General features: G+C 34.5%; 1 long non-coding RNA gene across 1 annotated transcript in view; it reads left to right on the top strand.

Annotated features, from left to right (window-relative positions):
- The first annotated feature begins 1,696 nt into the window (after nt 1–1,696).
- LOC116653784 (uncharacterized) overlaps nt 1,697–12,289 on the top strand; it is a 33,713-nt gene continuing 23,120 nt past the window's right edge. The window contains exon 1 of the long non-coding RNA XR_004308232.2: nt 1,697–1,916. This is a non-coding gene — a long non-coding RNA (uncharacterized LOC116653784). The remainder of the gene's footprint in view (nt 1,917–12,289) is intronic.

Raw genomic sequence — 12,289 nt, forward strand, 5'->3', positions numbered from 1 at the left:
AAAAAAATTCACTTCATACATATGCTTCTTCAAGCTCATACATATGCTCCCCACAAGCATCCCCCAGATGCTCTTCTGAGACATTTTGGTGGCACATCCATAGCATTACACTAGTTACAGTTAAATAGGTATCCTATTTTTTCACATTTAGCATAGTAACTAATTTAGGCAACTCTGCTTGGTAAGGATAGTACCTTAGACTATTGTCTAAGGTGTAGTCAGGTGTAGTCAGACAAGAAAAATAATTCACGCAAGGGACATTTTAGAGTACACTTTCTGGATTTCTTCAAGAGAAAGCCTCACCAGAAGATGTGCTGCAGGAACATTTCCATAGCAATCTAGACTTAGCATAAAGGTATCAGAACCCTATTTAGTGTGAATACTCATATTTAACAGTTTTAGTCTCCATAGATCTGCACCTGTTCATGCTATATGCTAATGGAATCATTCTTGGTATCTACTCTTATAGATACATTTTGTTCCTAAGCACATTTGCTGGCATACAATACATTTGTAAATCTTTGATATCTGATTTGAACCTGGCTCATGATTGATTCACCCTTAAATTTATTTATTTAATTATTATTCTGAAAATTCTCTTTTTTCTTATTTTGTTATTATTTGGTTTTGCATTTTCTGATGTTATATATATTATATAAATATATATGTGTATATATGTATGTTGTTTTATTTTGTACAGTTCTGGTTGCATATAAGGTGCCAATATTCCGAATAACAAGCAAGTTAACTAATTATCACGTGCAAATATTTAGTGAATATCTGGAGCTTCACAGACTGCTTATTTTCTCTCCTCAAGCTCTCAAGATGAAATAAAAAAGCCAAAAAGTTAATTTAAATCCTTCAGAACGTACCACAAAACAAGATATTTAACAAGTCTGTTGTCTAAAAGGTTTTTCTAAGAGATATTCCACAATTATGTCTTACATCAAACTTTCCATCTCAATCAGAATGAGAGAGAGGGTTCAGTCATAGTGCACGTTAAGCATCCTTTCCCTATCTATCAACCTACTTTTCAAGGTAAGTCACAAGCTATTTTTTTCTAGTAATTAAGATATTTTGTATGGAACAACTGTTTAATTGTAGCTGAATTGTATTCTTCTGTTGTGGATCCAAACAACGCAAAGTCAAAGAAATCTATGACATTTCCCAATAGCACTTGACAAGTTCAGCAGTGCTAGCAGGCAATAGCAGCCTGAGGAGGTACCACTGGGAAGCCTGCTGAAGCATTCATCCAGGAAAAATAATTTCTTCTGGGCATGGGGTGGACTTTCTTTTATTTTGAGAATACAATTTTACTGTCATTCTAGCCTGTGACCTGTTAGTGTAACTAAATCTATAGACAGGCAATATGCCAATTTTTTTTTACAAGGAAGTATTCAAAATGAAGAAGATGGCAATTCTGGAATAACATCAAACAGTCAGAAATAGTGTTCAAACAAATCAGAATGTGTATTTCGGGCTAACTATGTTTTTGTTGTTGTTGTTGTTGTTGTTTTTTGTGGGGTTTTTTTGTTTTTTTTTTCATAGTGGCCTAAGTTAAAAAACAAAACAAACAAACAAAACTCTAAGTTATTTTAGTGTACTGTTTTATGTATTTTGTTCATACTTAATGACAATTTACCAGATAAAATACTAGGCCCTAAATCCTGCAATGCCTTGCTTGTTGTCTCTTGTGCAGTGGAATTGCCAGCCTGAACCAACTGACAGCCAGAATCAGTGGCTGAGCACCAGGTGGGAAGGTGTGGCTAACACAGGGAGCTCAGGTGCAAGCAATGTACCTGAATGATTAGAAGGTAAAGAGCCTGGATCCATTTCTCCTCACACCCCTTTAAGGATTAGCAGCTGAGAAAGCAGTAAAGAAAGTGTACTTCTCTGAGGCTGTCACGGCTTGTTGGGTGAGCCAATTTTGTTCTTCCTTTGTTGCTCACAATTGCTCCATATGCCTTTATCTTATTTTAAGGTATTGTTTTTGTTTATTTCTTACATGCTATGTTTGTTATTTCTGTTACAAATATTGTCTGAAAGCTGGTCTTAGTTGTCTAGAAGACAAACTATCTCATCAATTTTTAGTTTTGCTCTGAGAGGAGCTAAAGTAAATTGTCTCTTAATTAGAAGCAAACACCTCTCTGCTAAGTCTCTGGGTTCAGTGGGGAAGCATGTCCAAAACAGTATGGTGTCCAGCTCTGGAAACTAGTCTTGGATTTGTCTCTCCGAGTGACAGAATAAGATGACAATGCAAGTGTGTCAAAAAGTTCTGGGAAGTAATTTCATAACTTACTTTTATAAAACTCATGGTTCAGTAAACTTAGTTCTAGTACTTATCTGTATAAGGGTCTTATTGCGTTATTTTGGAGTAGGAAAAATAAAAAATCTTGAGGTCATGTTTGTATGACCTCATCAAGGCAGTACGAAGAGGCAGTTAAAGACTGTTGCTGGTTTCCAGAACCTTGGCCACTCTGTCGATCTCTAGTAAGTACACCAAGTTTTACTATAAATTTATGGTAGTATTTCAATTGATTTCCTGTGCAAGTTAATGTATGTGAGGTCAAATGTGTGACCAATAGGTCTCTAAGCAACCCTTTACTTGAAGGGTAATGAAATAATTTTATAAATTATTCCCATTCAATTCTGGATCAATTGAACAAAGCCACTTAGTATTATTTATATATCTTCAGTGAAGAGAATTGGAATAATGTAAGCTATTTGATGGTTGGTATTCCTGAAGACCATAAGATAAAAATATTGTAAGTACTACTGCTTATTACTTCTATACAATAAAAATCACTACAGTTGGTTTTAACACAAGTTTGGTTTGGATTTACTACGCTGTAATGGTAACACAGAAATCTTTCTAGGAATACTCCAGAGACAGTATCTTACCTCCAAGGCCTCCTATCACTGACCTGTAAGTCATGCTATTGTACCAGGTTTATGATATATCTATCTAAGGGTGATCACAGGGAAATGCAAGTGATGTAACCCATTAAGACTCCTCTTCTATGGTTTGGGAGTTGCCACTGATACACTGGAATTTTTGATATAATTGTGAAATTTACATAGTTAAGGAAATAAGCAGTAGTTTTTTGGCATTTAATTCATATAATGTGTTAATGGAAATGTTTATACACACTATATTTTTACTGGAATTTAAATATGGAGCTGAATGCATTATATAAAATTGATCAATCAATTGCTCCCTTAGTGGTTTGTCTGTGTAGTTCCCAATACTTACCACTCTGAGCGTTGTTTTCAAGGGTTTATGCATTAAGGCAGTTAGGAATAGACAAATTGTGGTTAAGAATCCAGAGTTGTATATTGTTTTAAAACAGAAATGTGTCAAACACTTGTAATCCCTTGATCCTATCATTTTATACATCATAAGGGATTCATTTTGAGAAGGGCTTGTGTACCTACATATTTGGAAATGTTCCTTGACAGAATAAATTCTTTGAGGACATAAATCAAAGCTACAGCTGCTCCCCTAAAAGCTGTCAGTGATAATAGCATCAGGAATTGGATTAAGTAAGTCCTGTTGAGAGACAGTATGTCCATTTCTACATTCAAAACACACTCACATTTTTGAAGAAACATCTACTCCAGAAGTGAGGAACAGAGAAAACGGAATTATAATAAGGTCTCTCAGCATTCAGATTTCCTAGGTTAGATCTGTTTGTGATTTGTATGAACTTGAATGTAGCTGTTTGAATAATGTACCTTAACATATTCTAGATTTATATGAATAAAAACTAGGTGTGATTTATTTATTTATTTATTTATTTATTTTGATTCAAAAGAATTAATCTGCAATAGACAAAGGAGGAAGAATAGCAACACAGAAATGACAGATATCTAACTGTAGATTTCCAGGTGACTGTTTGTCTCTCCCACTGTATTGCCTTTTAATTTCATAATAGTGCTTTAAATAAGCAGAGATCACCACTTTTTTTTTTTCTTTTTTTTTTTTACTTTGAAGAGCAAAATAGTTGAATCCAACGTAGACAGTGATATGCTAGGGATAAACTTATTCTCTTTAGTTCCGTGGTAAAGCTCCTGGTACAATAGTTTCTGTGTGAGTTTTTCATGTTTCTCAGTGGTACTGGCAATTAGAATACAACTATTGTCACAAAACAACACTTGCTTGTTACCCATCAATTTTACTTTCTCTTTTTAACTTCTGCCATCCTGTTTACACTTGAAGTAAAGATCTGGAGAACGAACGAACTCTGCTCTGATTTACATCAATATAAGATATGAAGATAACTTTATGCACTGTATTAGAGCATTCTTTTGTATTTCCATTGACTTTGTGAGGTTCATGTAAACATGACAAATAATAGATTATCACAAGCATTTATATATCAGAATCTGAAACATCAAGGCTAAGGAATAGATGTTCTGTGATGCCTGTATTGGTTTTTGCCTATGGCAAAATAGTATATGCCTGGCATTCTACTCATGCATGGACAAAGCAGTCAACCTGTTCTATGTTTCAGATATAGCTTTGAAATTTCTTAACATCCTTACGATAACCAGCCTAACCACTGTGAGCTGCATGAGCTGGGTAAATGGGTCTAAACCCTTTAGTACCCTCTCTGCCACACTTTCCCTAGCTTACACCAACTAGTAGAATGCATGTGCACACCTCACGTGTCACAGTGGCAGCTTCATCTCTTTCCCTACCAGAGGGCTGCTTACTTCTGAAACATGTTCATGCTTAAGGCTGATTGCCTCTGTGCTAGAGATAACTTTGCTTGTGTTAAGAAAGCTGTTCTGCTCACATAAGATAAAAACAAGCATCAAATATGCATTTGGAAAAAAGAAAATAAAAATAAAATCCATGATCTGTATAACATTTATAGTATAGTCAGCGCTAGTACAAGTTTTAAGAGTTCAAAAGAAAAACAGATTTCCAAATGAAGTATTCTCTACTCCTTTATTTATTTAGTATTTATCAGAACATATGAAGTCAGAAGGATGAAACAGATTGTTATCCTTAGCTACATGCTTTAGGCTCAGAATCAGCAAGTTGATAAAACAGTCATTTCAGAACACATGGACTATCTGAATTCCACTTCATATCTTCAGGGTCACAAACCAAATGCTCATTTGTTACCCAAATGGATATTCATTATTCTGACTGAAACAAACAGGATTACCTGTTTATCAATTCAAAACTAATTTATTTTTTTATTTACCAATATACTACATTGTTAAGCAAAGAATTATCTTTGCATTTTTTTACATTCCTCACTATTTAAGAGGATTATTATTGTAGAATAATCATCTTGCTTTAATTACCAGGAAGAGTACCACATCATTTTATTAATTTTAGGATTTGTGCCAAGTGGGAAACAGAATGTAAAACACAGATTCAGTCACTAACTGACAGCAGCTTTGTTAACACTTCCAAAAGATCTTTATCAAGTGGGAGGGAAAAATAAAAATAAAAAAAATCCACAACCTAGAAGCAAATGATGCTTATATACTTTTTAAATAAGCAATCTTAGTGAACAATACGAACACCTTCTTGTACAGTATGTACCTTAGGCAGAAAATGCATGCATGTCTTTTCTTGATTACTTAGAAGCTAAAGTGACAAACTATTTCACTGGATTAGTAGCAGGGTAGTGCTGTGAACTGCATTGCCCAGAGCAGAAGGCAGAAGCACAGCCAGCCTCACACAGAGACAGTCACTCCCGGCAGGTTGCAGGCTCAGGAAGGAACACAGCGATTTCAGCAGCCCTCAAGAAACAGTCATGATTAAGTTAATGCTGATCAACAGCACCTGCCAAAGCAGTTCAGCAAACACACTTGTTTTACTGATCTTTCAACTTATCTCTTCCAGTAGGTGGTTGTATGATAGAGGAAATGCAGGTCTCATCCTGTCTCTATGTCAGCTTGGGAAAGCACTTCTCAGGTGCATTCAAACTGGGAATGGTGTCCTGTTTGGAACTTCTGAACATAAAATCACATGGGATGGCCTTGGTTGGAAGGGACAAGGATCATGAGTATCCAACCCCCTGCCACAGTGAGGGCCACTGACCTCTGCATTTTAATACTAGGCCAAATGAAAGAAACAGGAACTGTGGTTTATAAACATATTTAGTATTAATTTTCTCCATTTGGATGTTCGGATGAATTTCTTCTCAGAGTGACTGGGCAAATGGCACAGGCTGCCCAGGGAGATGGTGGAGTGACTGTCCCTGGATGTATTTAAGGGTCAGGTAGATGTAGTATTGAGGAACATGGTTAATGGGCAGTGCTGATAGATAGACAGCTGGACTGGATAATCTTGAAGGTCTTTTCCAACCTTAATTACCTTCCATTTGCTAACTTAACTCTCTTATGACCAGTGCTTTTTTATATATATATAGTGTGTGTGTGTCTGTATATGTATGTGTGTATATATATATATATATATATATACAGACAGACACACAATCTATAAGCAAAAGTCAAATAATCACGTGACAGGATTTTATAAAACTTCTCAAAAATAATAAAATTGAGGGGCATGAGTACTTAGAATCTTGAACAGAAATGCTCTTTCTTGGTCTGATTGTTTCTCTTCTCAGTAAAAATGTATTTGGAAGGGCATATAGAATTCAGGATTGATGTCTGTCTTTCTGTTTCATAAAGTGTTGTACACAGCCTACAGTAAACAGCATTTCAGTGGCTCGCTAAATTGTAACAGCTCCACTTCTGCCAGTGACTGTCAGAAATCAATGTGCTTGAGTGTGCTTTAAAACAGATAGAAGTATTAAACTGTTCTTAATGACTATTTTGAGTCACCTTCAGAATGTCATCTTCTCTTGTAAGAAAGTCTTTCAGGACAGAGACAAAGCAACTTCCTTTTTTTCTTTTTTCTTTTCTTTTTTTTTTTTTTTTAGTATTATTATTTTAAGTTTGATTCCTGCCAGGTCTGTCAGCCTGAAGACAATGGCAGACAACCTCAGGTTTAAATGCAGCATCTTAAACGAGGTTGCCACCAGCCATTGCAGGCTTTCCTTATTGAGTTATCTGGGCTTCTCTCAAAAAGAACATCTAGTTCTCTTTTAAAATGCATTTAAGTTCATTAGGAAAGGACCTTGTTGTTCCTGCAAGAAAGCAATTATTCTTTAAAATGTGAGAATTAGGGGTATTGTGCCGTCAAATAGTGTAATAACTTCCAAAGCTCTGAGTATTCTGATTCTTGTGGCAGAGCAATCTAAAATTTACTTTAAGCTTAATATTAAAATGTTATTACATTTACTGTTTGAGAATGTGGAGAGAAACTTTTTCCTCTTCCTTAGAAAATTAAGAGTTTGAAGGGGTCTTTATTTCATAAAATTGGGAGGTTTAAAATTACTTTTGTAAGTTACTCACTGATTGCGGACAGTGATTAATATTCGTAAAATATTTTAAAAAAACAAACAAACACAAACTTAAAAAAAATGTAGTGGTATATGATCTATGCAAAGAGAGAGATGATTAAGAATTTATAATTCAAGCCCTACTACATTTCATGGTATCAGCAGAGGTTACCTTTGTATTCCTGATTCAGTCCTTGAAAATATTATATTCCAGGAAAGTCTGTTTAGTAGTAATCAAGCTAACCAAAGGTATAATGAATGGAGCTGAACAAATAATTCACACTGAATAATTTACTAAAACATTTGTTTGGAGTTCTGGAGTATCAGTGAGGAGACACCTTGAATATTATTCAGAAATACTTTTTTTAACTGTACACATCAAAAATTTGCTAAGTGTGTCTGACTTTCTTCCATAAAAAAAAAAACAAAAACCTGTCATTCATAAACTGAAACATCACTCATAAACTAATTTTATTGCATTAAGTTTTTTTTTCTGGTTCTTTAACAAATCAAGGAAATAATGAAACAGCTGTATTTAAAAGCAGATTAGAACAAAAAACAATTGTTTTAACTAAAACAATTAGAAACTAATTGTTTTAGTTAATTAACTAAAAAAAAAAGATTTTTTTTAATATCTCACCTTAGATGTAAAATTAAGAACTTCTCTCCAGACAATGATGTACTTAAGAAAGCATAATCATCATCATCAAAGAAATGAGGAAATGTAGATCTCAGAAGGTTTAAGTTTTGTATTCCCTTTCTATACATCGCATCATGCCAATCTTCATATGTTTTCTTCAAGGAGTTAAGTTATATATTTTTTTTTATTTGACTTATTTACATATGCTTTTTCTAGCATTGAGAGATAGAAAACGAGACACATTTTTCTAATATCCAAGGCAGCTACCTTTCCAGTTCTTTTAAGCAGGCGTATCCTTATATTTCTTTCACTGATGTGTATTTTTGACAGCAGCTGTGTTGTGATGCATGGTTGATTATGTAACATGTAATGATTAGTTTATTGTTTGCTGGTGTACCATGTATATTGAGACCAAGTTTAGGGGAAGGAAAAAAAAGTCTTACTGCTGAATCCTGCAATATCAGCTATAGATGATAGGAATCTCATTTCTTTGGTGTTGTTGAATTTAAGTTTTACAACATTTAGATATATCTCCATGGTTGTCAAAAGCAATGTTTCAACTTTCATGAATGTGAACAAGCAAAAAGACCTGCCCATGCTCGCAGTTGGATTTTGAGCCCATACTCAGCTCTTCACCTCACTGATTATATTGCTGTTGGTAAATAGACTAGAGCTATATCAGGTTATGCAAGTAAATGAGCTCTACTTACTTATTTAACAGCTGCATAGACAAATATATGCAGGTTTAATCTCTTGACTTTCTTATACGAATTAGAAAACTCAATCTTCTGTCATTCAGATATAGTTCTAAAACAGTAATTATTAGCATCACTACTTCATTCTCCTGTGGAAAATTTTATGGATTGTTTAACTCTTCAGAGTCAACACTTTATTAATATTGATGGATGCTTTCTTTAAGTGTCAAACTGGTATCCTGTGGCACATTAGAAAATAATGAATCAACATTGAAGTTCATTGTCATGAAATTCTGGAGTTAAGGCCAAAGATTGCTAATCATCACAGACTTAATAAACAGCTGCTCCACCCCCTCAAGTTCATCCTACTAATTAAATTATATAGCAATGTTTCTGATATAAAATTATGAAGTGAAAATAACAGCAAATCAGACATTAGCAATATACATACTTGAAAACGCTGTATTGTTTGAAAGTGGAGAGCACTTACAAATGATAATACTGTTATTATCACCATGTAAATTTAACACGAATGCTACCATTAACTGTTCTAAATGCTGAGACCAGTTCAGTACAGAAAAACAAAAAATAGTTTCTGCAGTTCTGGCTAAGGCTTCGGGATCCTAATAGGATATTCTATCTGATGTAGAACTAAAAACTGCCATCCACCTGCAGTAAAAGTCATACCGAGAAATCTTTCTAGTCACATTTAATTTTATTTACATTATTGTCTGTTTATACAGAGAAATATTGTGGTTTTGTTTATTCAAACAAAACACATAATAAAAATAGAAATAAAACAGTGGAACACAATTCTCATATTTGTATCATCCTCATTAGTGCTTCATATAGTTCTATTTTCCTTTTCTTTCTTTATGCCAGTTTTAAAAATTGAGTATATCCATCTTTTCTAGAGTTACTGAACTCATCTATTAAAAAAAAAAAAAAAGAAAAAAGAAAAAAAAAGAAAGAATTGTTAAAATTAGTGTTTAAAAATACATTTTTCTTTGAAGGCCAGATTGAATTCTATTCTGAAAATTTACCTCGTGATATTTTACTATAATAGTTTTCATTTTCAGAATAAATCTTGTTGAAGTTTCAGCTCAAAGCTTCTGTTAGAATACCTGTCTTATGTAAAAGTATAGAACTAATAATTGTGTAAACTGGGACCTATTTCCTGTTCTTGCTACAGATTTTCTGTGCAATCACTTTTAACCAATCAGGCCCAATCGGTTTAAACGAGAGATGGAACAATTCCTGGGAGACTCAATCAACAAATCTTTTTTTCTTTCATATATAAAATGAGGGAAGAACCACTGACATTTTGGAGAAGATGTAAGGAATCACTAAATATTTTAAACTGTTACATGACTTTTAAGATACAAAATTTTATAAGAGCAAATTTAATAATTAATATGTAGTATAGTTTAGATTTTTTTTTCCTTTCCTATTCACTTTATCCATAAAATGTCTCTTCAGATATTCATGAAAAACTTGCAAATCCAGATGATGAGAAAGGTAGTTAAACTTGTTAAATGTGGAAAACACTGTGGGTGTTCCATAATCCTGTTCTCTTATGCATGAAAGATATGCACAAGCTTGTTAAGCATGCAGGAATTCCATATTCCCTGTCTATACTAGAGAAGCAGGACATTTAAAAAGAATCATTACTCATGGACTACTTTCTTAAGTAGGATTTTTATCTTTCTAATTCAGGGAAAATCAGTTTAATAAAAATAACAATTGGTATGCTTAATTACTAAAAAAGCTTGTTTTGTTTTTTTCCCCCACACATATTTGGTATATGTTCTCTGAAAATGCAAAGTAATCATGGATCTAGGAGACCAATTTTTTCCCCATAAATGTAGTTTTTATTTGGCTTCCCTACGAAAGTACATCATGTCTTCTTGAATAAGGAGTGATATTGGAGGATGAGACTGCAACAACGCACCTTTCTTCTCAGCTCTTGCAGAATTTATATCATACATGAATTGCATATGATAAGCTTTTTCCAAAAACTTACCAATAAAGCAACTTAAAATGATGTATTTTTAAGGGGAGGTTTAACATTTTCTCTAAGGTTCAGACTAAAAATAAGATGGACCAAAGTATTATGGCCAAATATTCAGCCCTTTTATTTTTGCTTTGAGTTTGTTTAGTATCACTTTGTTCAATTCTGCATGCATCAAAAAGTATTCCTGCTGACCTCACTTTGGGTTGGGAAGTGAGGCAGTAGCTCTGTAGCTAGATGCTGCCAACAATATGTTTATATATTTATTCTGTTAAATGTAAGTGACAGGTCTCCAGGCAATGCAATTCAAAGCTGATTTCTGCAATACTGTACAGTAACTCCTCACAAAGCTTTCATAAAGCTTACAGTACACTCATGCATTCTTGGAAAGGCTGATCAAAATAAAATATTGCGTTAAGTTCCAAAACAAACATTTCCTGAAATGATGTTGCTGAAATGCATACCTGAAAATACTGTAATACTTGTCTTAGCAAGTGCCAAGCAACGGTGGTGTCTGCTATGCTGGTTACACTGCATATGGGAAAAGTCTCGGTAAAAATGAAATAATTAGTTCTGTTATTCCTGGAATTACCCTCTACTCTGCTGTGCTCCTTTCATGCCAGTGTAACATCAGGGTAATCGATGGATCCAAGTAAAATGGATTGTGAGGAAAATGCAGTGTTTTCAAAGACCTTTGCAACTTAATATCAATTGAAGCATCATCTTTACTTCAACCTGCTGCTATCAAAGCCAGATCAGCTGAGTTTTCTTTTCCCAGAAGTGATGGCAATAGCACTATCTGACCCAGTACTACAGAGATGCTTTTGATAGTTGTCGCTGCTGATGATGGGCATGGTAATGAGACAAAAGAATAAAGCTTCCCACTCTGAGTGAGACACTTAGAGTGTTTGTCTAATCAATGCCTCAACAGAATCCATTAATGGAGCCCTAGCTCTCTGACTCAGAAATGGTAGGCTATGATTCTTTTGATAACTCAGGAAGCAATTTCTGTATTCTTGTGCATGTTCACTGAAGAAAAGAAGAAGTTTGGGGGAATTCATTTACAATAGTGTGCATGTTGCTTTCTCCATCACAAACATTTGTTTTTATCATTTTGTTTTCAGATAGCAAAGGAAAGCCCAGCTGGGAGACAGGCAGGGAGTCAAACAGAGGAAAAGGGATCCCTGGAGGGTTAGTGATGTTCAAGCAGATGGGGGAGGAGGGAAAAGAGAGCACGAGCAGATGGGAGGGGGAAAGAGACCAGAGACAGAGCAGATGTGGGGGAGGGTGAGGGCTAATTTTGGTTAAAGACAAAGGAGGACAAATATTAATTAATTTTGTAATTTACATTTAGAATCTTTTTCCCATAAACACACTTCTTGTGTCTACAGTAAAGTCTGAATAGCCTGCAGAGCATAAGTGAGAGAAAAATGAATGTCACTTGAAAAAGCATTTGTAAGTGGAAGGCTCTGTAAGAGTTTCTCAGCTGGGAAGTTTTGTCTCTAAAATACTGGAATCTGAGTGTATTCAGCTACCCAAGGTAGACATGGAAATATAGGTGACAGCAAAA

The sequence above is a fragment of the Coturnix japonica genome, chromosome 11 (assembly GCF_054131305.1).
Source record: "Coturnix japonica strain WE chromosome 11, WE-NBRP24, whole genome shotgun sequence".
NCBI lineage: Eukaryota > Metazoa > Chordata > Aves > Galliformes > Phasianidae > Coturnix > Coturnix japonica.